Source organism: Eutrema salsugineum, unplaced genomic scaffold, assembly GCF_000478725.1.
Source record: "Eutrema salsugineum unplaced genomic scaffold, Eutsalg1_0 scaffold_4, whole genome shotgun sequence".
NCBI classification, from domain to species: Eukaryota; Viridiplantae; Streptophyta; class Magnoliopsida; order Brassicales; family Brassicaceae; genus Eutrema; species Eutrema salsugineum.
Window position 1 is genome coordinate 14,259,653 of NW_006256686.1, and position 25,177 is coordinate 14,284,829.

A 25,177-nucleotide genomic window follows, 5' to 3' on the forward strand; every position below is an offset into this window, starting at 1 on the left:
AATGGCCGGTAAAGCTTCCCGCGGTACATGAAAATGGCCGGTAAAACCTTCCTGGCCAGCGAGAATGGCCGATAACCTCCATAGACTCAAGTTTTCCACTTTTTCAAGCTCTGCTCACCATTCCACCTCCTGGATTCATCTTTTCAGCTCCATAATCACCTGATAGACACTCAAAACATGCAAAGACTCATTGGGACCTAATGCATCTCCTAAGTTCTAAAACAAACCCTAGGGACCTAAAATACATGAAATAAAACATGATTTGGAATGATTTATGCAACCTAAATGATGCAAATTATGAACATATCACTCCACTAAGTTTTTCACTGAAGAATGCCACTGGTCTCTTTCTTTGATGTATCACAGCTCCAATTCCCACCCCAGAGGCATCACACTCCACCTCAAACATCTCACCAAAGTCGGGTAGGGCTAAGACAGGTGCTTGTGTTAATCGGCTCTACATGGCTTTAAAAGCTGCATCTTGGGCTGGCCCCCATGAGAATGGCACATTCTTCTTGATCACTGCGGTGAGTGGGGCGGCCACCGTACTGAAATCTCGTACAAAACGCCTGTAGAAGCTGGCTAGACCATGGAAACTTCTAACATGACCGATTGTAGTTGGTGTAGGCCACTCGCGTATTGCCTTGATCTTCTCCTCGTCTACTTGCAATCCCTGTTCACTTATTACAAAGCCTAAGAAAACAAGCTTGTTAGTACAAAATGTGCACTTCTTAAGGTTAGCATATAGGCCTTCCTTGCGAAGTGTTTTAAGCACTAGTTCGAGGAGTTGAAGATGATCATTAAGGTTCTTACTATATATAAGTATATCATCGAAATAAACAACTACGAGTTTACTTATATAAGCTCGAAGAACCTGGTTCATAAGGCGCATGAAGGTGCTTGATGCATTAGTCAAGCCAAAAGGCATAACTAACAACTCATACAAGCCTTGCTTGGTCTTAAATGCGGTTTTCCACTCGTCTCCTTCTCGCATTCGAACCTGGTGGTATCCACTCTTTAAGTCCACCTTTGAGAAGATTGTGGATCTGCTTAGCTCGTCCAACATGTCATCTAGGCGTGGAATGGGGTGCCTATACTTGATGGTGACGTTATTGATGGCACGATAGTCCACACACATTCTCCAAGTACCATCTTTCTTTGGTACTAAGAGAACCGGCACAGCACAAGGACAGAGACTCTCACGGATATAACCCTTGTCCATTAGGTCTCGTACTTGTCTCTCTAGCTCTTTAGTCTCCTCGGGGTTCATCTTATAAGCTGGCTTGTTGGGCAAGGCTGACCCGGGAACTAAGTCAATTTGGTGCTCTATTCCACGAAGTGGTGGCAATCCTGGTGGTATCTCTTCGGGAAATACATCCTTAAACTTGTTCAGGATAGATTGTACTTCAAGTGGTATCTCAGAGTCACCTAGACATGCGCTTAAACACTCTTTAAACATCATTAGTAGCACGGTGCCATTGGCACTCATGGTTTTATAAACATCACTAGATGATAAATAAAGACTGTTTTTACTTAGCTCGGATTCTTTGTTCATGTGCACTTGCATTTCATGTACCTCGGTGGGGCTTAGAGGCGCGAGATTGTACTTACGCTCCTTGTGCATGAAAGAATAATGGTTGGTGCGGCCATTATGGTTCGTGGCTCGGTCGAATTGCCATGGTCTACCGAGTAATAGATGTCCTGCTTGCATGGGTACCACATCACAAGTGACTTGATCATGGTATTTGCCGATACTAAACGGTATGGACACTTGCTCGGAGATCTTGAGCTCGGTCTGGTCGTTTAGCCACCTTAACTTATATGGGCAAGGATGCTTGGTTTTCTCAAGACCTAATCTGCCCACCATATACTTGCTAGCCACGTTAGTACATGAACCACCATCTATGATAAGGTTACATACCTTGTTCTTGACGGTGCATCTAGTATGAAATATGTTCTCTCCTTGGGCTGTTTCCTCAGGGTGAACTAGAACGCTTAGCACTCGGCGAGTCACTAAGAGTTCACCAGTATCCGGATATTCAACCTCCTCCTCCATGTCGTTAGATTCATCTTCTTATTCATCTTGCGATTCATCGTCACCACTAGGGGTAATGATCATGACTCGCTGATTTGGGCATTCCCTTGACATGTGACCCCTGCATTGACACCTAAAACACGTTATGTCACGAGTTCTTGAGGTGGGGTTAGAGGACTTACCTTGCTCGGCTTGGTTGAACTTGGGAGCCTCGGTGCTTTTGCCATTGAATCTCGATTCAATCTCCATGGCTTTGCCTTTGTGTACCGGCTTAGAGCTGTTGGCGTTCCATGGTTGGCTTGTGTGGTCTTGCGCTTGATTTGCTGCTCCACTTGAACGGCAAGATGCAATAGCTCGTGTAATCCACTATATTGAGCTCTCTCTACCTTTCTTGCTATTATTTCTTGTAAACCGTCGATGAACTGCGCCATCAAGGCTTCCTCCAATTCTTCTAACTCCAACGAGTTCATCAGCTTCTCAAACTCCTCAAAACACTCATATACGCTTCTGTTTCCCTGAAACAATTTGCGAAAACGCTTTTGTAAGTCTCTATGGTAGTGTTCAGGTACATACCTAAGTCGTAGGAGGAATTTCATGTCGCTCCAAGTGACGACTGGTCCAAAACGTTGCCTCCTTCTCTGGGCTACGTTTCTGTCCCACCACGCTAAGGCATTATCCGTGAGCTGTGCAGCCGCAACAGCCACCTTCTTGCGTTCAGCGTAGCCATAGCACTCAAAGATGTGCTCTAGTCGCCTCTCCCAATCCAAGTATGCCTCGGGATCCGATTTTCCTGCAAAAGTAGGAGGCGTTAGCTTGAGATCATGAGTTTGCTCTCGGGTATCTACTACCCTAGCTGGATTTCATCTTAGATGATCCGGCCTCCTCTACTGTCGATGTTGAAGAGGGTCAGGTGGAATTTCATCTTCTAGCTCGGCGACTCTTCATCATCACTCGCGTCTCCGGCTAGTACTTGTGCTCCTCGAACTGGGGCTCTCCTTGGTTGTGCCTCAACTCGATCTATTCTTGCTCCGAGTTCTTGATGAATATTTCCCATTTGTTGAATCATGTTCCTCAGCTCCTCTCTCATTGCGGTCATCATTTGGACAAGAGAATCGTTTGGAACAGGTTCTCCTTCGGCCATGGTACTAGTTAATCTTACTTGGTGTCCTTGTACTCAACAAAAACAACAACTAGTCAAAAGTACCACCGAATAGGAATGATAACAAAATGCTAGACTATGTAACTCGATACTTAAATGAAGCTAAATAACTTTTTATAGGGTTTTCAAATTTTTGTTTGCAAAGAACAAGAATTAACGGTCTTAAAAGCTAGCAAGGCAACAGATTCTTTTTTTTTTTAACTATTACATATGAAAGCAATTAAATTTTTCTAGGGTTTTCGGTTTTATGAATCAAGGATAAACTAAACGAGTATGAATCAAATGAAAGGATGCAAGGGATAGAAAACCAAAGGCAGGAACCTCTGGCTCTGATACCAAAAATGATATAAGACTCGGGTGAGGCTTTTAAGATTGCGGAATTGATGGCTTGGTGGGATCAACACGCTGGCTTTCACGCTCTCTCGTGTGGATCTGTGGGTGAGAATGGTAAGACAAGGCTTGCTTTCACAAGGCTTGAATCGAGGTGGGATCTGTCAAGCTGGCTTTAACGCTCTCTCTTGAGGGATCGGTTAATGATCGTGAAGTGGAACGAAGGCACCACAGAGATGATGGAGGATCTCTGATACTGCGGCTTGTCTCTTGGTGAATCTCACACGCAAGAACACAAACAAAGTCTCTCAAGCACAAGCTAAGAGGAAAACGGCGTTATTTTATTGATATCGGGAAAAAGGTTGAAGTACAAGAGCTGCATGTGGGACTTTATAAACAGTCCGTCAGCTTTGAACCTTCTAGGGTTTGACTCAATGAATAAAAACGACACTAACGACTCAATAAAACAGGACTTGTAAAAAGAAATAAAGCAAAATGGCAAAGCGTCTCATTTGGACACAAAAATGGAAAGTTCACTTAAAAATAAAAAGGAAAAGAAACTAAACGTGTGCAACCTTTTCTGGACATGTTCCGTGCACCTCTGATGATCTCTAGTGTGATAGACACCACTAGGATACTCCCATGTTACCTGCACAGATCGTATAAATGGAAAATACCTGGTTACGGCCGGTTGTGGGCTTGCTTGTTACGTCGTTGATTAGCTCGTTAGCCTTGAGGTTTTCTTTGTTAGTCTTGATTTTTTCTTCGTCTAGGGTCCTGCCAACGTCGTGTCCTGCGAGTTCTTCAAGTATCTTCACGCGTCCCACTTCATGTTCCTCTTCTTGTCTCATTTGCTCGCTATCGGCTCTGAGTCTTGAAACGGTTGTATCTTGAGGATCCAATGCGGTCTCTTCGATATTCTTGGTGTTCCGTGCTCCATTTCCTGTCAAACAAACATGCATACCTGGTTCTAGTTGAGGCGGGTTCTCTTTGAGGCTCAAACGCGCGAAACCCTCCATAATGTCTAAATCGGGTCCTTTGGGGCCGTCTCGCGAGTGTTGCTCTTGAGTCACGGTTTTGAATGCATCTCCAAGTTCCATGGTACTTAGTAATGATTCCACGGCAAAGTTGAACCCTTCTCTAAGCCTCCTTGCTTTAGAATGGGTCATTGGTGCTTCTTTGAGCTCGGGAACGATCTTTGGGTCTGGTGATGGTTCGATGGCCTTATCAGTGTCAATCCAAGAATGTGGAAGCTAGACAATATACTATGTGATCTGTTACTTAATTCAAGCAAACAATTGAGGTTTGGTTTGAACAGGTAATTAAAACAAGAAACTAAACAAGATTAACAAACTAGCAATAATTAAAACAAGAAGCAAATAATAGATGATAAACAAGATGAGAAAACTAAGCCTCTAGGTGTGGTCATTGATTAGGGTGTTTTCAATGCAAACTAATGATGCTAAAAAACAATGCAACACTTGCTACTCTTTAGTCTAGGCTTCATGATATGATTAATCCACTCTCATGATAGAAATCCTTTTGCAAATCACTTAATCAAGTCTAACAACCATTAGAGATAACCAAGCAATCAACAAGCATAATGTTCCAAGCCTAAATAGTGACCAAACAATCTCTAACAAAGAAAGACTGAATCTTATACAGAAAGACATAGCAAGCAATCACATGATCTCTAATCCAATCAACTTAGAGTTTAAAGTTAGACTAATCCTCTCATGAAGGTATTAATCTCTATACCAATCCATTTTCAAACCAAATTCCCATTTGTGAAATATGAACTAGCAAGCATTAAGAATCAACTCTAATATGTCATTTATGCAATTAACAAACATCATCATGGCATTAATGCATAAACCCTTAGTTAGCTCTCATTCAGGTATTTCATCAAACACTTTAGGTGCATGAAAAACCCAGATTCTAGACCCAAGTGATGTGCAAGGATCTAGCATTAGGATCAGCTAACTAAGGAAAGGAGAAGAGAATCTAAGCTTAAACAATCATTAATCTACATCTAAGCACCCTAAATCTACACACCTAGATGCTTAAAGAGAGTCTACTCACTAATCATACTTAATTCTCTTAAACCTTTGCAAGTAGAGTAGTTAAGCATGATTAGAGATTAGAAATGAAGATGGATAAGATAGATGATGATGGAAAGATGATTAAAACTCTTTAACTCTCTTGGATCAGACAGAAAATGGGAGATATCTCTCTCCAAAGGTGTTCTTTCACAAAAGAGGCAAAAAGCTTAAGGGAATAAGAGGTTGTCCATTGGAAAAAACCCTAAAAAACATATATAGTACCTCTTGCGGACCGGGTCAGCCCAAGAAAAACTGGGTACTGACCCGGCTTCAAATGGGTCATGTCAAGTGTGCGACATGGCCAGGTGCTTCCCAAGTCGCAGGCCCAAGTCGCACAGCTATAGAAACAGCCTTGTGCACCTTAAATCCTTCAGCCCCAGCCGCATGCCTATCTAGGTGTAAACCGCGAGTGTTTGTGCTGTTCAGGCTTTATTCTCTTCAACTCGCACAACCAAGACGCATTCTGGAGATAATAAGTGTGCGAGTTGGTCCTCCTTTAGTCCCAAATCGAATGCTCAAGTCGCTGAAAACAGCGAGTGTTTGTGCAGTTCAGTTCACTGCTCAGCCAACTCGCATGCTCAAGTCGCACACTTGTGGACTTAGCATTTTTCCTGCCCGGGAGCCTTTGACCTCACCCAGGGTTACCTTACCCGCACATCTCCACACGCAGCTCAGTTCCCAGAATTTATCCATTAGGCGCTGCGAGTTAGCCGAGTCGCAAAACCATCTCGCAGACTTCAAATCTCCTCGGACCACTTCGCATTTGGGGGAACGTAACTTCCTGGATATAGATCCAAATGGCTTGATTTTAGCAGCAGTGGAAATAGCACTTAAACATATCAAAATTTGGTGAAGAAACCTTCAGCGCTTGGGAAGTGGAAGGTTCCCTGATTTGCTTATTGCTTATCTGAGCAGTGCATTGAAGCGATCAAAGAGAGGCTTCCGGACCAGTGTTTACTCCGGAGATGGTATATTTGAGCACGTAGCTCCAAACTGGATGATCTCAGATGTTGGAAAGAGCACTCAATGCCCTTGAATCTTGATGAAGGCCCCGGCAACTGAATCAGATTGGAAAGGCATCGTCCCACGCCATTTTTGTGACTTATCAGATCGGTCCTGAAACTGTAGCAAGACAGGTGTGTCTTCCGGTGAGCTTAACTCTCTGCTCACGACTCCAAATCCAATGATTCTACCTGTTCTGGATCCGTGACCTGATCATCCCCAACTTTGCTGAAGACCCTGTAAGCTGAATCGGACTGGAAGGTTCCCCGGATTAGCATTCTTTAACTCGTATCGGCGTTGCTCTGGAAAGGATGCGAGATAGGTCTATCTTCTGGTGGCCGTATCTTTCAGCTCGCTGCTCTAAATTCATCGATCTCAACTGTTCTGAAAATCTAGATTTAATTATCTTTATCTTTTCTGAAGACCCCGGAGACTGAAAAGGCCGGTAAGACCTCCCGGTAACGTGATTTCGGAGTTGTATCTGCACCCAAGATTTTTGGCCGAGAACCTTGAACAGCCGGTATGTGTTTTGGCCGAGAATTCTACCTGTGGTACATGAATATTGCCGAGAAAAAGCTTCCTGCGGTACAGGCTATCGCCGAGAACCTCAAAAAGGTTGTTTTCATCATTTTTAAAGCTCTGATCACCATTTATTGTCCTGATTTCACTTTTTCAGCCCCAAATAGCTCCAAATACACCTGATAAACACTCCAAACCATTCAAAGACTCATTGAGACCTAGTGCAACCCCTAAGCCCTAAAACAACACCTAAAGGTCCAAAATGCATGAAATAAAACATGATTTGGAATGAATTATACAACCTAAATGATGCAAATTATGAACATATCAACTCCCCCACACTTGTCCTTTGCTTGTCCTTAAGCAAAAGGAACAAATAAGAGAAAGAGGTTGAATGTATTGGGAGTTCATTTTTCCTTTCAAAGAGAGAAGTGACCACTAAGAGAATTCAAGTTCATGCTCAATATGCGATGCAAGACCATATTCTGATGTATCAACTCAACAGTATCTCCACAAGTTCTCATATTCCTCAACTCTTTGACATTCATTAAGCTTTCAACAAAGTGGATCAAATGATGCAATGTTTAAACAAGCAGGTTTGGCTAGGGAGAGGATATGAGATTAAAATGATCTCATCAATGTCTGAGTGGGTTCAATGCATGATAACTAAGAGTTTTGGGACTCTTTATAAAGGTATCAACCCCTGTCTTGTAGTACAAGGGGTTATCAAACCAAACATGTGGAGAGGCACTAATCTATGTTGCTCATTAACTTAAGTCAAGATGATCAAACAAGATTTTTGGTAACTAATCTACTTGAAATGCAAGAAAGAACAAAAATAGAGCAAGCGATGATATTTAAACTAGATGAAGATGCAAATGGTAGCAGGCAAACAAACAAATGATCGGATGATGATAATAGATGATAAAGGCAGAGGCTTTAGACAGGATAAAAGACTCGGGTGTTTCCAAGCTAGACTAGCGAGTTAATGAATCAATATTATCAAGCAATTTCTTTTAACATGAACTCAAAATATGTTAATCCTCTCATGAAGGTATTAAACATCTAAACTGATCATCTTTCATACCAAAATCCCTTTTGAAAAGCATGAATCAGTCAGCTTTAGGATCCAGTTCAATAAGTCATTTAAGAAGAACAAACTATCACTCTCGCGATGAAAGACTCTTAAACGCCTAACCGATTGGTTCAGACATTTCCTCAAATACTTTTGATGGGAGGAAAGTCTTAGATCTGGACAGCAAGTTATGTTCTTGGATCCAGCTTAGAGAGCTGATCGGCTAGGGAATGAAACATGCAGACTAGACCCCTAAACTCCCTAATCTATCATAGAAACACCCTAATCTACCTATCTAAAGCCTCTTAAATGGAATACTCACTAATCATAACGAGCTCACTAAATCCTTTGCAAGACATGTAGCTGCTCATGATTAGAAGCTTTGATGCTGGTGAATAAAAGAAATGAAAGAGAACAAGATCTTCACGTGAAAACGAGATATCGGATTAGATTAATCATGTTTCACAAAAGAGGCAAGTTCTTAAAGCTAAAACCGGCAGGAAATAAGATAAGATAAAGATGATTAGGTTTTTGGTCCTAAAATATATTTATAGTGAGGGATAAGTGTTGCAGGTCAGCTCGGGACAAACCGGGTACTGAGCGCTCTTCTTGGGTCGTCGGGGGAGCACCTCGGTGTGTGAGAGGTTGAAGCCGAGGTCTTGATGATGAAGGGTGCACGTGAGCAAAGATCAGGATGAAGATCTCATGAAGAACACGTCAAGAACATGCATGAACCTTAGTCTTTAATCCATCTTCACGTGTATTCTCTGAGTCAACATGTTCTTGAATCTGGGATTTTGACAAGGGACCTCGGCATGCAATGCCGAGGTGCTTGGTAGTCGAGGGCTCCAGGCAGATGAAGTCCGACATGCAATACCAGGGTCTTGAAGCCGAGGTTCACGTCCAACACTTAGTCATTTTCAGCTTTGCTTCTCCAGCATGCATGCCTCGATCTTGATGCACCGAGGATTTAGCACGAGTTCTAGTCCAAAGAGGTTCAGGGGATGAGCCTCGGCCTAAGCAATGTCGAGGTAATGATGCCAAGGCTTGCAGAAACACTTAGCGCGTATCGCAACTCCTTGGGCTTGACTGATCAACTAGTCTTCCGGTTGTAATAACTTTCAGCACACGACTCCAATTGTTTTGAAACCAATTCCACGATCAATATTACTCATTCAGCTCAAATTTTGGTGTAGTAACCTGATAGTAGGAATTTTTCAATCCTTGATCAATTCCTCAACTACTCATGTCATTGTAGCACTTGAGGTATCAATCCAAATGGAGAGATTCTAGACACTAGAACTATGAGGATCAATTCTTAATCCAAGTCTAATAAGCAGATGAGTTGGTAACCAAGATTATCTAAAAGCATATAACAAAACAAGCAAGAACAAACAGTAATTAAGAATTAAACAAGCAAGAGAAACTAAACAAACACTCAAATTCAAATAAAAAGAAAGCTAAACCTCTAGATGTGATCATTGATTAGGGTGCTTTAAATGTGAATTCATGATGCTAAGCAAACAATGCAACACTTGCAAATCTTTAGTCTAGACTTCCAATTCAGATTAATTCATTCTCATGACAGAAATCCCTTTGTTAATTACCAATTCAAGACTAATTCCCATTAGTGAATAAGCAATTAACAAGCATAAGGTTCCAAGTCTAACATGACCAGACAGCCTCTTTGTGCATCAAAATAAGAGCTAAGAAAGACTGAATCTTATACAGAAAGATAAAGCAAGCATCACATGATCTCAAATTCCAATTAACTTAGAACTCTAATCTAGATTAATCCTCTCATGAAGGCACTAACCTCTACACTAATCCATTTTCAAACCAAATCATCATTTGTGAAATATGAATCAATGAGCATTAAGAAACAGTTCTAATATGCCATTCATGCATTTAACAATCATTCCCATGATGAAAAAGGCATAAACCCTTAAGTTAGCTCATTCAGGCATTTCATCAAACACTTTTGGTGCATGAAATGCCTATGAACCCAGATTTCACTTTCCCAAGGAAATCTGGCATTAGGAGCAACTAACTAAGGAAATGGAATGAGAATCTAAACCCTAAACATCACCAATCAAACATCTAAGCACCCTAATCTACACACCTAGAAGTTTAAAAGATGACTACTCACTAATCATGAAGAACACATCTAATCTTTTGCAAGAGATGATGTTAATCATGATTAGAAGTAGAAATGAGATGATGAGATGATAAGAAACAGACTTGGAATGATCAAATCCCTTCAGATATCTCTTAATCAAAAACGTTTTTACACTCAAAAGGAAAGAAAACTAGAGAGAAACTAAGAGAGAAGATGATATCCCGGGGTTTTTCTCCCAAAAAAACTATATATACCTAGTGCTAATGGACCGGGTCAGCCCAGGACAAACTGGGTACTGACCCGGCTCAGTTGGGTCAAGTGCAAATCCTGCGGGTCAGTCCAGTATGTCCCAGGTCGCACACCTAAGTCGCAGTAGATGAAGACTTGTCTTGTGAAGCCTGAATCGCCTTGTCTTAGCCGCACGCCTAAGTAGGAGTGTTTTGCGAGTGTTGCTGCGGCTTGGTCTCCTTCCTCTCCAACTCGCAGGTCTAAGGCGGTTTCTGGGGAATGTACAAACTGTGCGGGTTGGTCTCTATTGCACCTAGGTCGCAGGCTCAAGTCGGAGTGATTTGCGAGTGATCGTGCGGCATAGTTCCAGGCGCGGCTAACTCGCATGCCTAAGTCGCACGATTGTGGACTTAGCATTTCTCTTGCTCTTGAGCTTCAGACCTCTTCCAGTGATAGTTTACCCGCACATATCAACTCGCAGCATCAGCATTCAGGCGTTCATCTTCAGGCCTGCGGGTTAACCAAGTCGCAAGACCATCTCGCAGCATCCAGAGCAGCTTAGACCACTTCGCATTCCGGAGAGTCTAACTCCTATGAGACTTGTCCGAATTGAATGATTTTGGTTGCAGAAGACAGAGGACTCATTTATCTCCAACTTTGGTGAAGGAAGCTTCGGTGCTTGGGAAGTGTAAGACTTCCTGGAGGGCACATCTTTGCAGTGCATGTACACGACCAGAGAGAGGCGTCTAGACATGTGTCCATTCCGGAGACCGTATCTTTCTGCTCATAGATCCGAATTGAATGCTCTTGGACGTTCTGGAAAGAAGACTCAAATGTCTCTGGTTCTCATGAAGGACCCGGAAACTAAATCGGCCTGGAAGTGCACCGTCCTTCGCATCCTTTAGAACTGATCTGCTCGGTCCGGAATACCTGCGAGACTGGGGTTCCTTCCGACAAGCTTATCTCTCTGCTCACGCGTCCGAATTCCACGATTCTACTTTCTAAGAGACCGTGATGCAATGCTCTCCAACTTCTGTGAAGCACCCGCCGTCTGAATCGGACCGGAAGGCTCCCCGGACAGGCGATCATTCAGGGGTATCGGATTGCTCCGGAATGAGTGCGAGACCTGTTCGTCTTCCGATTACCATATCTTTCAGTTCCGTGGTCCAAATGCCTTGATTCCAACTGTTATGAACTCTTGACTCAGTTATCGCCAACTGTTATGAAGACTCCGACAGCTGAATCTGCCGGCAAGAGCTTCCGGTGACGCGATTTCGGAAATGTATCTGCACCCGAGAATTTTGGCCGAGAGACTTGACCGCGGTACGTGTTTTTGGCCGAGAAAGCTACCCGCGGGAAGGATTTTGGCCGAGAATCTTCGGCCATCAGTATATCATTTTGCCGAGAAACCCAAAATTGCTCCTTTTCACCATTTTTGATCATTTCAACTCCATTTCTTCATCTGAATCACATCCTCCACTCCAAATAAACTCCAAAAGCACCTGTTTAACACTCCAAAACATGCAAAACTCTCTTGGCCCTAATGCAATCTCCTAAGTCCTAAAACAATGCTTAAACACCTAAAATGCATGCAAATGTGACATGATTTGGACTAGAATATGTACATTAAATGATGCAATTTATGAATATATCAACTCCCCTACACTTATCCTTTGCTTGTCCTCAAGCAAAAAGAACAAATGAGAGAGAGAGGTTGAATGCATTGGGAGTTCATATTTCCTCTTGGGCTTCTTTTCTTTTCTTTTCATTTAGAGGCTAGACTTTTTCTTTTCAAAACACTAGAGCTCACTTTCTTTGACTCAAAACTGAAGCTCTGTAGACTGATTCGAGCTGGAAAGGTATCGTCCACGTAATCTTTGAAACCCATCGGATCGGCTCTTTAAATGCATGCGAGCCAGGTGTGTCTCCTGGTGGCGATATCTCTCCACTCACTGCTCCGAATTCTGTGATTCTAACTGTTCTGGGATCTTGACTTGATTACCTCCAACTATGATGAAGACCTAGTTAACTGATTCGGACCAGAAGATTACCCGGAATTGAAATCTTTGATGCGCGCGGGTGAAAATGGGTTTTATCCAAGAAATGCTTCCCGCGGTAAGGAAAATATCCTAGAAATGTGTACCGCGTTAAGTTTTTTAGCCGATAAAACTTTCCCGTCTCGGCATAAAACTTCACCCGATGGTATTTTTACCCGGTAATGATTTTTAGCCGATAAAGACCACCCGATAGCATTTTGAGCCGATATTCTGATCCAGCCGGTACGAGTTTTCGCCGATAAATTCAGCCAAGTAGTTTTCACCATTTTTAAACCTCTTCTTCACCATTTCAACTCCTGATCGCACCTCTTGAGCTCCAAATAGCCTCCAAAGCACCTGATAAAGACTCCAAACCATGCAAAACTCTTTGGGACCTAATGCAAACCCTAGAGCCTAATCTGACGCCTAATGACCTAAAATGAATGAGAAAACACATGATTTGGACTCTAAAATGAATCTTTAATGATGCAAAATATAGACATATCAACTCCCCCACACTTGTTTTTTGCTTGTCCTCAAGAAAAAAGAGCAAATGAGAGAAAGAGGTTGGATGCAACGGGAGTTCATATTTCCTTTTAGAGAGAAGTGATCACAATGAGAGTTCAAGTTCATGCTCAATTATGCAATGCAAAGCCATACTCAGATATATTTCAAGTCAATAAGGAATCTCCACAAGTTCTCCTCTCTCCCAACTCTTTCACATTCATTAAGCTTTTATAAGGTGAATCGAATGATGCAATGTTTAAACAAGCCGGTGATATATTCATAATTTGTCATGTTTAGGATTGCATTTTTTGTCCAAATATTGAGTCTCATGCATACATATAGCTAGTTTTGTTAGAGTTTGTCTTAGGTTCTAGCTTTGTTTAGGATTCGCATTAGGTCCTAGAGTGTCCTACATTTTTGGAGTGTTCTCAGGTCATTTGGAGGCTTTTGGGAGCAACTTGGAGCTGGGATTGTGGAGGAACCCTCACCTGTGTGCAACAACTCGGACAGATGGTTTAGCGCAGACGAAGCCCTCACTTTGATCGCGTGGGACGAAGGACTTCCAATGCGATTCACCTTTCAGAGTCTTCATCAAGAATAAAGAGGATCGAGTCTAGTTTCCAGAACACTTGAGATAGTCTCATTTGGAGTTGTGAGCTGAAAGTTACTGCGATCGGACGCAGTGCATGTCTCGGAGCTGATAAAAGACCAAAGCAACGCGCGTCAAAGAACTGGCGGAACGGAGCCTTTACCGACGTCACCTGAGCTTGAGCCCTTCACCAAAGTTGCATACGTCTGAGTCTTATGTCCACTGAAACTAGAATCACACCATTTGGACCAGTATCCTGGAAGTTACTCTTCTATGAATGTGAAGTGGTCCGAGGAGCCCTGAATGTTGCGAGATAGTCTTGCGACTTGGTTAACTCGCAACGCCTGAAGATGAATGCCTGGAGGTCGAGCTGCGAGTTGAGAAGTGCGAGTAAGATATCACTGGATAAGGTGTGAGGCTTCCTAGCAAGAAAAATGCTAAGTCCACAACCGTGCGACTTAGGCATGCGAGTTGGCCGCCCTTGGAACTAAACCGCACGAAGACTCGCAATCTACACCGACTTGAGCCTGCTACCTGGGAGTAATGGAGACCAAGCCGCACACATCTTTGAAGGCCCCTGCTACATGGTCATGCGAGTTAAGGAGTAATGGAGACCAGGCCGCAGACAGATTCGCAAATCACACCGAGAAGGTAATGCGGCTTAGTTTACAAGAGATTTACCTCGTCCAAGCTTCTTCCTCTGGTTGTGTGACTTGGGCATGTGGCCTGGGACTAAGGGATGACCAAGTCGCACACATACCTTCCCCAGATTTCGCCTTGGTCATGCGAGTTGAAGAAGAAGAGGATTGAGCGGCACAAAGACTCGCAAAACACATCTAGATGGGCGTGCGGCTAAGACTAAGGGATTTAAGTCTCACAAGACTGTTTCTTCACCTGTGCGACTTGGGCATGCGACTTGGGAGACTCTTGACCAACTCGCACATTCGTCACTTTATCCATTAAAGCCAGGTCAGGACCCGGTTTGTTCTGGGCTGGCCTGGTTCGTTTTTAGAGACATATAAATAGTTTTAGGGGTTTTTCCCAAAACTTAAGCTTTATTCCTTGTGTCTCTTGCCTCTTTTGTGAAAAGACTCCACTTAAGAAGAGAAATATCGATTTTTAAGGGTTTAATCAAGAGAGTTTGAGGGATCTTTGTGTTTAAAGCTGCAAATCCTTCATTATCCATCTTCTCCATCTCCATTTCTCATCATTAATCATGCCAATCTTCTCAACTTGCAAAGGTTTAAGAGAGATTAGTATGATTAGTGAGTAGTCACCTTAATGAGATTCTAGATGTGTAGGTTAGGGTGCTAAAGTGTTAGATTAGGAGTGCTTAAGGCTAGATTCATTGATTCATCTCTCTAAACAGCTGTTCTCTAGGCTAGATCCTTGCACATAACTTGAGATTTAGATTCTGGGAATTTCATGCACCAAAAGTGTTTGATGAAATTCCTGAAAGAGCTGTATTAGAGGTTTAAGCATTTGCTGCATGATGATGTATTGTTATTTGCTTGAATGATCTTTTAGAACTGTTTATTAATGCTCACTGATTCATATTTCACAAATGATGATTTGGTTTGAAAATGGATTAGTGTAGGGGTTAATACCTTCATGAGAGGATAAATCTAGATTAGAGTTTTTAATCATTTGAATCATGTCTCATCATTGTCATTAGCATTCCCTGTTTAGCACCAAAGCACCCTAGCCAACTATCATGTCTAGAATCTCATGCCTCCATCATTTCATATTCACATCACTTGTCATTTGCTTAGTTCTTGTTTGATCACTTCTTTAGTCATTAATCTTGTTTTAAGTTTTTAGTTGTCATTAATCAATCAAACCTCACATGTTTACTTGAATTGAGAAACTGATCGCATAGCTTAGTGTCTATCACCACATTCTTGGATTGACAACCTCTTTTATGCTACTTTGACAAGGGGATTGATAGCCCTGAGACCCATAAAGTCTTATCTATCAGCCGGCTTGGCTAGGGAGAGGCTATGAGATTAAAATGATCTCATCAGTGTTGATGTGATCTTCCCAAAGATCGGCACAAAGAGGCTTGAGAGAGAGATAGAATAGAAACAGAAGGTGCGGAATATCCTCTGTTCTGAGAGAGAAATCGATAAAGATGTTGCTAAGCAACGAATCGATCACAAAAGAGATAAGAGAGGATAAAGATGTTGCACAAAGCAACGAGTCACTCTCTGAGATAGATGAGAAATAATAAAGATGTTGCACAAGATAACGAATCACTCTCAAAAGACAAAGAGAAGTTTCTTCAAGTTGGCGCCGTTGCCAAATTGTGGAATGTTTAGCATTAAGCTCTGATCTGTTCTTGAGATCAAGTACTTATTTTTTGTTTTTACTGATTACTTTCAAGTTCTGTTTGTGATTTCAGGTGCATGAACACCAGGTCCAGATCAAGAAGTTGTGGTCCACCTTTCCCTCTCAACGACAACATTAATCTTTTGGTACCAAGGAGGAGAAGGGACAGGCCTGGAAGACAGATTGATCAGACTGATATGGAAGATCAAAGAGAGCATGTGGTTGACATAGAACAACCGGTTCAGGAGCAACAGGATCAGGGTAATGGAGCTGGTAATGCAGCTGGTAATGGAGTTGGTCAAGGGTTACATCAGGGTAATGTTCATCAGGAACAGGTGCATCAACAGCAAGCTTATGTCCACCAGGGACAAGCTCCAGCTCATCAGCAGAGGCATCAGGCCAATGTACAGCAAAGACAACAGGTGCACCACCAACATCATCCCTTCCATCACCAGCAGAGGAGATATGAGCAGCCACAGGTCTATGTTGGAGAGAATGACAGGGCAAATGCTCATCAGTATGGAGCTGGAATTCAGGCACCACCGGTGCAAAACAACAACTTTGAAGTGAAGGCATCCTTGTTGAATATGGTCCAGAACTCAAAGTTCCATGGATTAGCAATGGAAGATCCCTTGGAACACTTGGATCAATTTGATAAAGGGTGTGACCTGACAAAGATAAATGGAGTTTCTGAAGACAGTTTCAAGCTAAGATTATTCCCCTTCAGTCTTGGTGACAAAGCTCACCAATGGGAGAAGAATCTTCCAAGAGGCTCCATTCAAACCTGGGAGCAATGCAAGCAAGCCTTCCTATCTAAGTTCTTCTCCACCTCCAGAACTGCAAAACTGAGAAACCAAATCTCTAGCTTCACTTAGCACAGCAATGAGAGTTTTGGTGAAGCATATGAGAGATTCAGGAGCTACACCAACCAATGCCCACATCATGGGTTTAGTGAGGCTTCTCTTCTCAGCACACTTTATAGAGGAGCTCTTCCCAAGATTAGAAACCAGCTGGATACTGCTTCCAATGGGAACTTTCTGGGTAAGGAGATTCATGCTGCTTTAGAGCTAGTGGAGAACTTAGCAATGAGCAATGACACTTATGGAGAAGACTATGACATATCAAATAGATCTGAAGGTTCAAGCTCAGAACAGAGGCTCACTAGAGAAGTTAAGGAGTTGAGGAGTGAATTGGACAAGTTGAAATTCACCACTCAAAAGCTAATGCACTTTGTAGGAGAGTATGAGGAACCTTCTCAGATCTTTAAGAACATAAGTGAAGAAGGTCTAACCCAGGAGGAGCTTAACTACATTGGGAATCAGAGGTTCCAAAGATATCAGTATGGCAATGCAAATCAGAACCTCTCTTACAGGAATCCCAATGTAGCTAACCCACAAGACCAGGTCTATCCCAATTCTCAAGCTCCAAAGAACTTTGTTCCCAATAACAACTTTCAAGGATCATTTCAACCCAAGAATCAGTTTGCTCAGAATCAGGGTTTTGGTCAGCAACAGCAACCATTTCAGGGTACTGGTTTCAGTTCACAGCAACAGCAAAAAGCACCACCAGGGTTTGGTCCACCACAGTTCCAGCAACAAGCACCGGTTCAACACCAATTTCAGCCACCAACGGTTCAGCAGCAGCCACAGATGGGATTAGATATGGTTGGGATTCTGCAACAACTGCTTCAGGGTCAACAAATATTTGCAAGCCAGAATGCAGCCATGCAGCACGAAATCAAGGAATTGAAGCAAAACCAGGCCTCAAGCTCAAGGAACCAAGGCCACTTACCTGGAAAACCTGAACCCAACCCCAAGGAATATGCTAAGGCCATTACACTGAGGAGTGGAAAGGAGTTACCTGGTATTGAGAACAACTATGTGATCATTGAGGGCAATGATCAAACTGAGGGGGAGGCAGCCTTAAAAGATGATCAAGTTGCTGAGAAATCAAGGAAAGAAAAGGGTAAAGAGGTAGCAAAGGAACCTGAACCAGAAAAGATATATGTGCCACCACCTCCATACCAACCCAAGCTCCCATTTCCAGGGAGATTTAAGAAGCAACTTGTAGACAAGGCAAGAGCTGTATTTGAGAAGGCACTCAATGAGACACCACTCACAATGCCTCTCATTGATGCATTTCTAATGATGCCAAAGATGGGTAAGTTTTTGAAGGATGCCATTCTGAACAAGACTAAAGAACTTCAAGGCATGGTGGTACTAAGTCATAAATGCAGTGCTATCATTCAGAAGAAGTCAATTCCAAGAAAGTTGACTGATCCAGGGAGTTTCACACTCCCTTGTGCCATTGGACCTCTGTTATTTTCTGCATGTCTTTGTGATCTAGAAGCATCAGTCAGCTTGATGCCATTCTCCATAGCAAAGAAGCTGGGCTTTAGAGTCTTCAAACCAGCAAGGATCTCTCTTATCCTTGCAGATAGATCAGTTAGATTGCCTGTTGGTATGTTGGAAGATCTACCTGTCAAGATAGGTGGTTTTGAGGTTCCAACTGATTTTTTTTGTGCTGGAAATGGATGAGGAACCAGTTGATCCTCTTATCTTGGGCAGGCCATTCCTGGCCACAGCAGGAGCTATTATTGACGTGAGAGGTGGGATAATAGAGCTTCAACTTGGGTCTGAGAAGCTCAAGTTTGATGTGAATAAGATGATGAAGAAACCCACCATTGAAGGTCAGTGCTTCTATGTGGAGACAATGGATCAGTTGGCTGATGAGTTGCTTGAGGAACTGAACACTGAGGACCCTCTTCAAGCTACTCTAACCCAAGAAAAAGGAGACGATGGGCTTTTAGCAGAAGAAAGTGAGGGGTACAAGCTGTATTTGGACAATGCTAGAGAACTTGGTCCTGAGACAAGGTTTTTGGAACTGGAACAAAGTGGCTCTAAGGTCTTGGCTATCAAAGGATTAGACACCAGCCAATGCAGATTGGAAAAGGATTGGAATGAGGCTGATGCAGCACCTGTTGAGCTCAAGCCTCTACCAACAGGGCTCAGGTATGCTTTCTTGGGCTTAAACTCCACATATCCAGTGATCATCAATGATAGCTTATTAGAGCATCAAGAGAGTGCATTGCTTAGTGAGATAAGAAAATTCAGGAGAGCCATAGGATACTCTTTGGCTGATATTAGAGGGATCTCTTCTGACATTTGCACCCACAGGATACACCTAGAGGACCAATCTATGTCCTCTATTGAGCATCGACGACGTCTTAACCCAAACCTTAAGGAGGTGGTTAAGAAAGAGATACTGAAGCTTCTTGAGGCAGGGATAATTTACCCAATCTCTGACTCAAGGTGGGTATCTCCTGTACACGTTGTGCCCAAGAAAGGTGGGATCACAGTCGTTAAAAACAAGAAGGATGAGCTGATAGCTACTAGGACTATAACAGGACACAGAATGTGTATAGACTATAGAAAGCTCAATGCAGCCTCTAGGAAGGATTATTTTCCTTTGCCTTTCATTGATCAGATGCTAGAGAGGCTTGCAAACCACCCCTTCTTTTGTTTTCTTGATGGGTACTCGGGTTTCTTTCAAATCCCCATAGATCCCCGAGATCAAGAGAAAACAATATTTACATGCCCTTATGGCACATTTGCATACAGGCGCATGCCTTTTGGTCTTTGTAACGCCCCTGCCACATTTCAACTTTGCATGATGCATATATTCTCTGGCATAATTGAAGAGAAGGTGGAGGTGTTCATGGATGATTTTAGTGTCTATGGCTCCTCCTTCTCGGATTGTCTCTCTAATTTGTCACAGGTCTTGGAGAGATGTGAGCAGCATAACTTGGTGTTGAATTGGGAGAAATGCCACTTCATGGTGCAGGAAGGAATTGTACTTGGGCATAAGATATCTGAGAAGGGCATAGAGGTTGATAGAGCAAAGGTGGAAGTGATGGTGAATATGCAAACTCCCACTTCAGTCAAATGGATAAGGAGTTTCCTTGCGCATGCAAGGTTTTACAGAAGATTCATAAAAGATTTTTCAAGAATAGCCAGACCCTTGACAAGGCTGTTGTGTAAAGAAGTTGATTTCATCTTTGATGCTGAGTGTGAAGAGGCCTTCAAGATGATCAAGGATGCATTAGCCAAGCCCCAGACTGGTCCCTTCCTTTTCAGGTTATGACAGATGCATCTGATTTTGCAGTTGGAGCAGTACTTGGCCAAAGGAAGGATAAGAAGCTTCATGTCATCTACTATGCTAGTAGAACCCTTGATTCTGCCCAAGAGAAGTATGCTACCACAGAGAAGGAAATGTTGGCAATAATCTTTGCCTTTGATAAATTCAGAAGCTACCTGGTGGGTTCAAAAGTCATTGTATATACTGATCATGCAGCCATCAGGTATCTGATGACCAAGAAAAATGCTAAGCCAAAACTATTGAGATGGGTCCTTCTACTTCAGGGGTTTGATATGGAAGTACAAGATAAAAAGGGTATAGAGAATGGAGCTGCAGACCATCTCTCTAGGTTGAGAGTAGACTCTGAAGTCCCTCTTAATGACAGTCTTCCTGAGGAATCATTGATGGTGCTCAACTCTTATTTGGAGTTTGAAGAAGTGGATAGCATCCAAGAGAAGAGGATGTCCTGGTTTGCTGATATTGTGAACTTTCTTGCTTGTGGAGTGGAACCACCTGAACTTGATGCTTACCACAGAAAGAAGTTCTTCAGAGATGTCCAAAGATACCATTGGGATGAGCCCTACTTGTATGTCTTGAACAAAGATCAGCTGTATAGAAGGTGTCTTGCTGAGGAGGAGATGCAACCTATGTTGCAAGAGTGTCATGGTTCAGCTTTTGGGGGTCACATGGGAGCATTCAAGACTGTGGCCAAGGTTCTTCAGAGTGGGTTTTGGTGGCCCACAATGTTCAAAGATGCTCAGCTAGTTGTTTCATCATGTGATGCCTGTCAGAGGCATAGGAACATTTCAAAGAGGCGTGAGATGCCTCAAAACCCAATACTAGAGGTTGAGATCTTTGATTGCTGGGGAGTTGACTTTATGGGGCCTTTCATTTCATCTTATGGTAATCAGTACATACTAGTTGCTGTGGACTATGTGTCCAAGTGGGTTGAGGCTATTGCTTCCCCTACCAATGATTCCAAGGTAGTAGTGAAGTTGTTCAAGAACATTATCTTCCCAAGATTTGGAGTACCCAGGGTTGTTATTTCTGATGGAGGATCTCATTCTGTGAACAAGACTTTGGAAGGATTGCTGAGAAAGCATGGAGTGAAACACAAGGTAGCTACTCCTTATCATCATCAAACTAGTGGCCAGGTTGAAGTGTCTAATAGACAAATTAAGGCCATTCTTGAGAGGACTGTTAGCTCAAGCAGAAAAGATTGGAGCAAAAGGCTAGATGATACACTGTGGGCTTATAGAACTGCCTTTAAAACTCCAATTGGGACATCACCTTTCAATCTGCTATATGGGAAGAGCTGCCACCTTCCTGTTGAGCTGGAGTACAAGGCTTTGTGGGCTGTGAAGTTGCTGAACTTTGATATCAAGACAGCTCAAGAGAAAAGGGTCATTCAACTCCATGAACTTGAAGAGATCAGGCTGGAGGCTTTTGAGAGCTCCAAGATTTATAAAGAAAAGACCAAGGCTCTGCATGACCAAAAGATTCTGAAAAGGGAGTTCAAGGAAAGTGATCTGGTGTTGCTGTTCAACTCTAGGCTTAAGTTGTTTCCTGGAAAACTTAAGTCTAGATGGTCTGGTCCCTTTAAGGTTCTTGAGGTCAGGCCATATAGAGCTGTGGTGTTAGAAGGCAAGAATGGTCAAGAGTTTGTGGTAAATAGCTAAAGAATCAAGCAGTACCTGGTCTCAGAAAGGAAGGAGGAAGCTACATCAGTTCCCCTTCTTGATCCACCACCAGCTTGTTAAACAGGTTTCCAAAGTCAAACTTAGAGATTTTAAACAAAGTGCTCTTGGGAGACACCCCAAGCTTATCCTTGTACATAGTTCTTTTTCTTTTCTTTCTTTTATGTTTTAGAACTTTTTGATGGGTTTTGTGAGTTGGTATCAGGTTCTAGGTGATTTTTGGAGGCCATGTCTAAGGGAAAAATGAAATGGAACATGTGAGAAGGCTGGGAGAAGTGTTTAAGGCCTGACAACTTTGTGGACGCCTGAGTGCTACCTGGGAGTGCGGCTCAGTCAATCCATGGACCAACTCGCATGCAAGCTCGCAATTCAGTCCGAGTTGGGTCTGCGGGTTGATTCACCTGGCACCAAGAGAATTGAGCAAGAAACGACTAAGTGCAAAAACGTGCGGGTTGAGTCTGTGATAACACCGTATTTTGACCACTTTTATGGATCGTTTTGAAACACTTCTTCTATGTTTTTAATTGCTTTTAAGTACTTTTATTATGTTTTTCTAGTATTTGTAGTTCCAAGACTCTTTTCAGGTAACTTAGGGAAAAGCTTAACAAAATGGATAGAAAACCAGACTTCAGCTCAGAGTCAAACCGTCAGAAGTTCACCCCTGATTGAAGGCCTTCTCACCGTCCGATCCAGCTCAAATTTGGAGACCTTAAATATGGAAGTATCAGCTTTCCAGTGCACTTTACAGCTTGGCAATCCAACGGTTCAATCAAAAGATACGCGAAGAGCAAGATGTCCCGTAAACCAGCCGACAAGCACTTCCACCCGCGGCCAACAAGCAATTTCCCGCGGTCAGGAGCATTCCGACCGCGGCAAACCACTCATTCCCCGCGGTCAGAGCACTCCCGACCGCGGCCATCAACCTCCGAGCCCAAAAAGCCCATTTCTGAAGCCCACATTTGGAGAAACCCTAAGTGACGTCCAGAGAGGTCTTGAGCACTATAAGTACATGTCTTAGGAACCCTAGATATCGTGTAACCGAATACCATCTATCATTACTTCATATTTTTATTGTTTTTGCTTTAGCTTTTAGGGAGAGAGAGATTTGTTCTCTTGAACCCTTGTTCTTTCTTTTTCAATTCGATTTCTATTCTACATCTTAATACTATGACTTTGATTTCGTTCATTATGTCTGAGTAGTTTTATTGTTGGGATTAAGGGATTTTCGATGGGGATTTATATGTTCGATGAGGATTCCATGAGCTTTTGAGCCGAATCTTAGAACTTTTTCTTCTGAATTTGTTTTTACTGCATGAGGGTAGCGTCATGAACTACAATCTGATCCAGATGCTTGGTGACACGAAAGTATTCATCAGGTATCAGATCTAGTTTGGGAGAGCAAAACAAACATAGGAGTGGAAACCTACCTATGGGCGATTTGTGAATTAGGACGAGTCTTAAACATAATGCATCTCTTCTCTTCCAGGGCCAGAGTGGAAACCTACTGGTCAGGGTTGAGAGAGATAGTTGTCTATGATCACGACAGTGGCGTATTCATACGTCCGTGATTCCAGTTCGAAAAGTTTAAGCTAAGATCTTATAAAATTTACTCTCTAGCAATGTTTTGAATCGTTCGTACCCCTGAGAAAACTTCCCCGAACCCCAACGCTTTCTTCTCCATTGATTTACACCGATTTTCTTTAAAGATTTAGTTCAATATTGCCTTTCCTTTTTAGTTCATTTTCATTTAAGCATTAGAATATCCGTTTTTTTATCATTTTTAGTCATTTTCATTAAGTTTAGTTATTACGTCATTTAATTTCCGTATTCTCTTTTAATATTTCGTTTTTAGATTTTAAACACACTACCAAACCCCTACAAAACCGTTTTTGTTCTAGACTTCCTTACTTTAACTTATTTCAAAGGCTTTTTGCAGGAAAAGATCCTCCTTCCTTGTGGATTCGATCCCTAAGTACTACAATCGATCAGCTGTCCACTTGCGGCTATTGATTTCAATTAGGGTAAAACTTGACACCCACACTCACCACCACATCAGTCTGCTAGCTGGATGCTCGTGAGACCAAGGCGCACCAGCATTCGCAATGCACACCGAGCTGGATCTTCGAGCTGATGCACAAGGGACCAGGCCGCACACAAGAGAAAAATCCTGCGAGTTGGGCGTGCGGCTCAGCTAAGAGGAGACTAACCCGCATGAGCATCCGCAATTCACACCGGCCTGGGCGTGCGAGAAGAACCAAGAGGACCAAGTCACACATCGGGAGAAGGAACCCGAAGTGTCTAAGTGTAGAATCCTGCGAGGTAGGTGTGCGGCTCAGCTAAGAGGAGACTAACCCGCATGAGCATCCGCAATTCACACCGACTTGGTGCTCCGACATAGCCTAAAGGCCGGCCAAGCCGCACCAGAAGAACACAAGCCAAGAAGCCTAAGTGTTGAGACCTGTGGGTTAGTCATGCGGTTCAGCACAAGAGGAGACCAAGCCGCACTGACACTCGCAAATCACAACGAGTTGGTCGTGCTAGCTGGTGTCCAAGAGCCCATGCCGCATTAAAAAAAAAAAAGAAGGAAAATGAGGCGCCTAAGTGTTAAAACCATGCGGTTTGGTCGTGCCGCTCGGCTTGACATGTTCCCAGGCCGCACACGAATCAAAGGATCCAGAAATGTCTAAGTGTCCAGGCCTGCGACACGGTCATGCGGCCTGACTCAAGAAGGGACCAAGGCGCACACACGTTCGCAATTCACACCGGCTTGGTCGTGCGGCTGAGCTGAAGGAATGGCCAGGTCGCAGCATGGAAGAAGGGACTAAGCCGTACAGAAGAGGATTTAGTGCGACTTAGGCATGCGGGACAGAAAGAAGAAGGACCGAGTCGCACAAAAATCCATCTTACACCGAGTTGGTCGTGCGGCTCAGTCAAAGCGGTTCCAGGTCGCACAAGGAGAGAAAGGAGGCCGGTCAACGAGAAAAAGACAGCTCAAAGCCTTGACTGGTCAAAATAGATCTATTGACCACCAGTCCAAAGGCTTGACCTTGTCCCACACTCTCTTTTCCTCACCAAAACCACGAGTTTGCTCCTTTTCTCTCATTTCTCTCCATTGTTTTCATCATAACTCTCTCATTTCTTCACCAAATTCGTTGATTAAAAGTGCTCTGAGCTCGTTTTTGAGTTGTTAACATCATCCTGATTGCATTTCGAACTCGTTGCATAATAATCCCAAGGTATTCACTCTGTTAAAATTCATCTTTTTTCATGTTCTTCAATGGTGATTTTTGAACTTCAAGGTGTGGAATCGATTT

General features: G+C 42.9%; 1 non-coding gene across 1 annotated transcript; it reads right to left on the reverse strand.

The window, feature by feature from the left end:
• Window positions 1-16,871: 16,871 nt before the first annotated feature.
• On the reverse strand, window positions 16,872-16,978 carry LOC112084691. The gene has a single exon (XR_002898352.1). It is a non-coding gene; the product is annotated as a small nucleolar RNA R71 (small nucleolar RNA).
• Window positions 16,979-25,177: the final 8,199 nt, after the last annotated feature.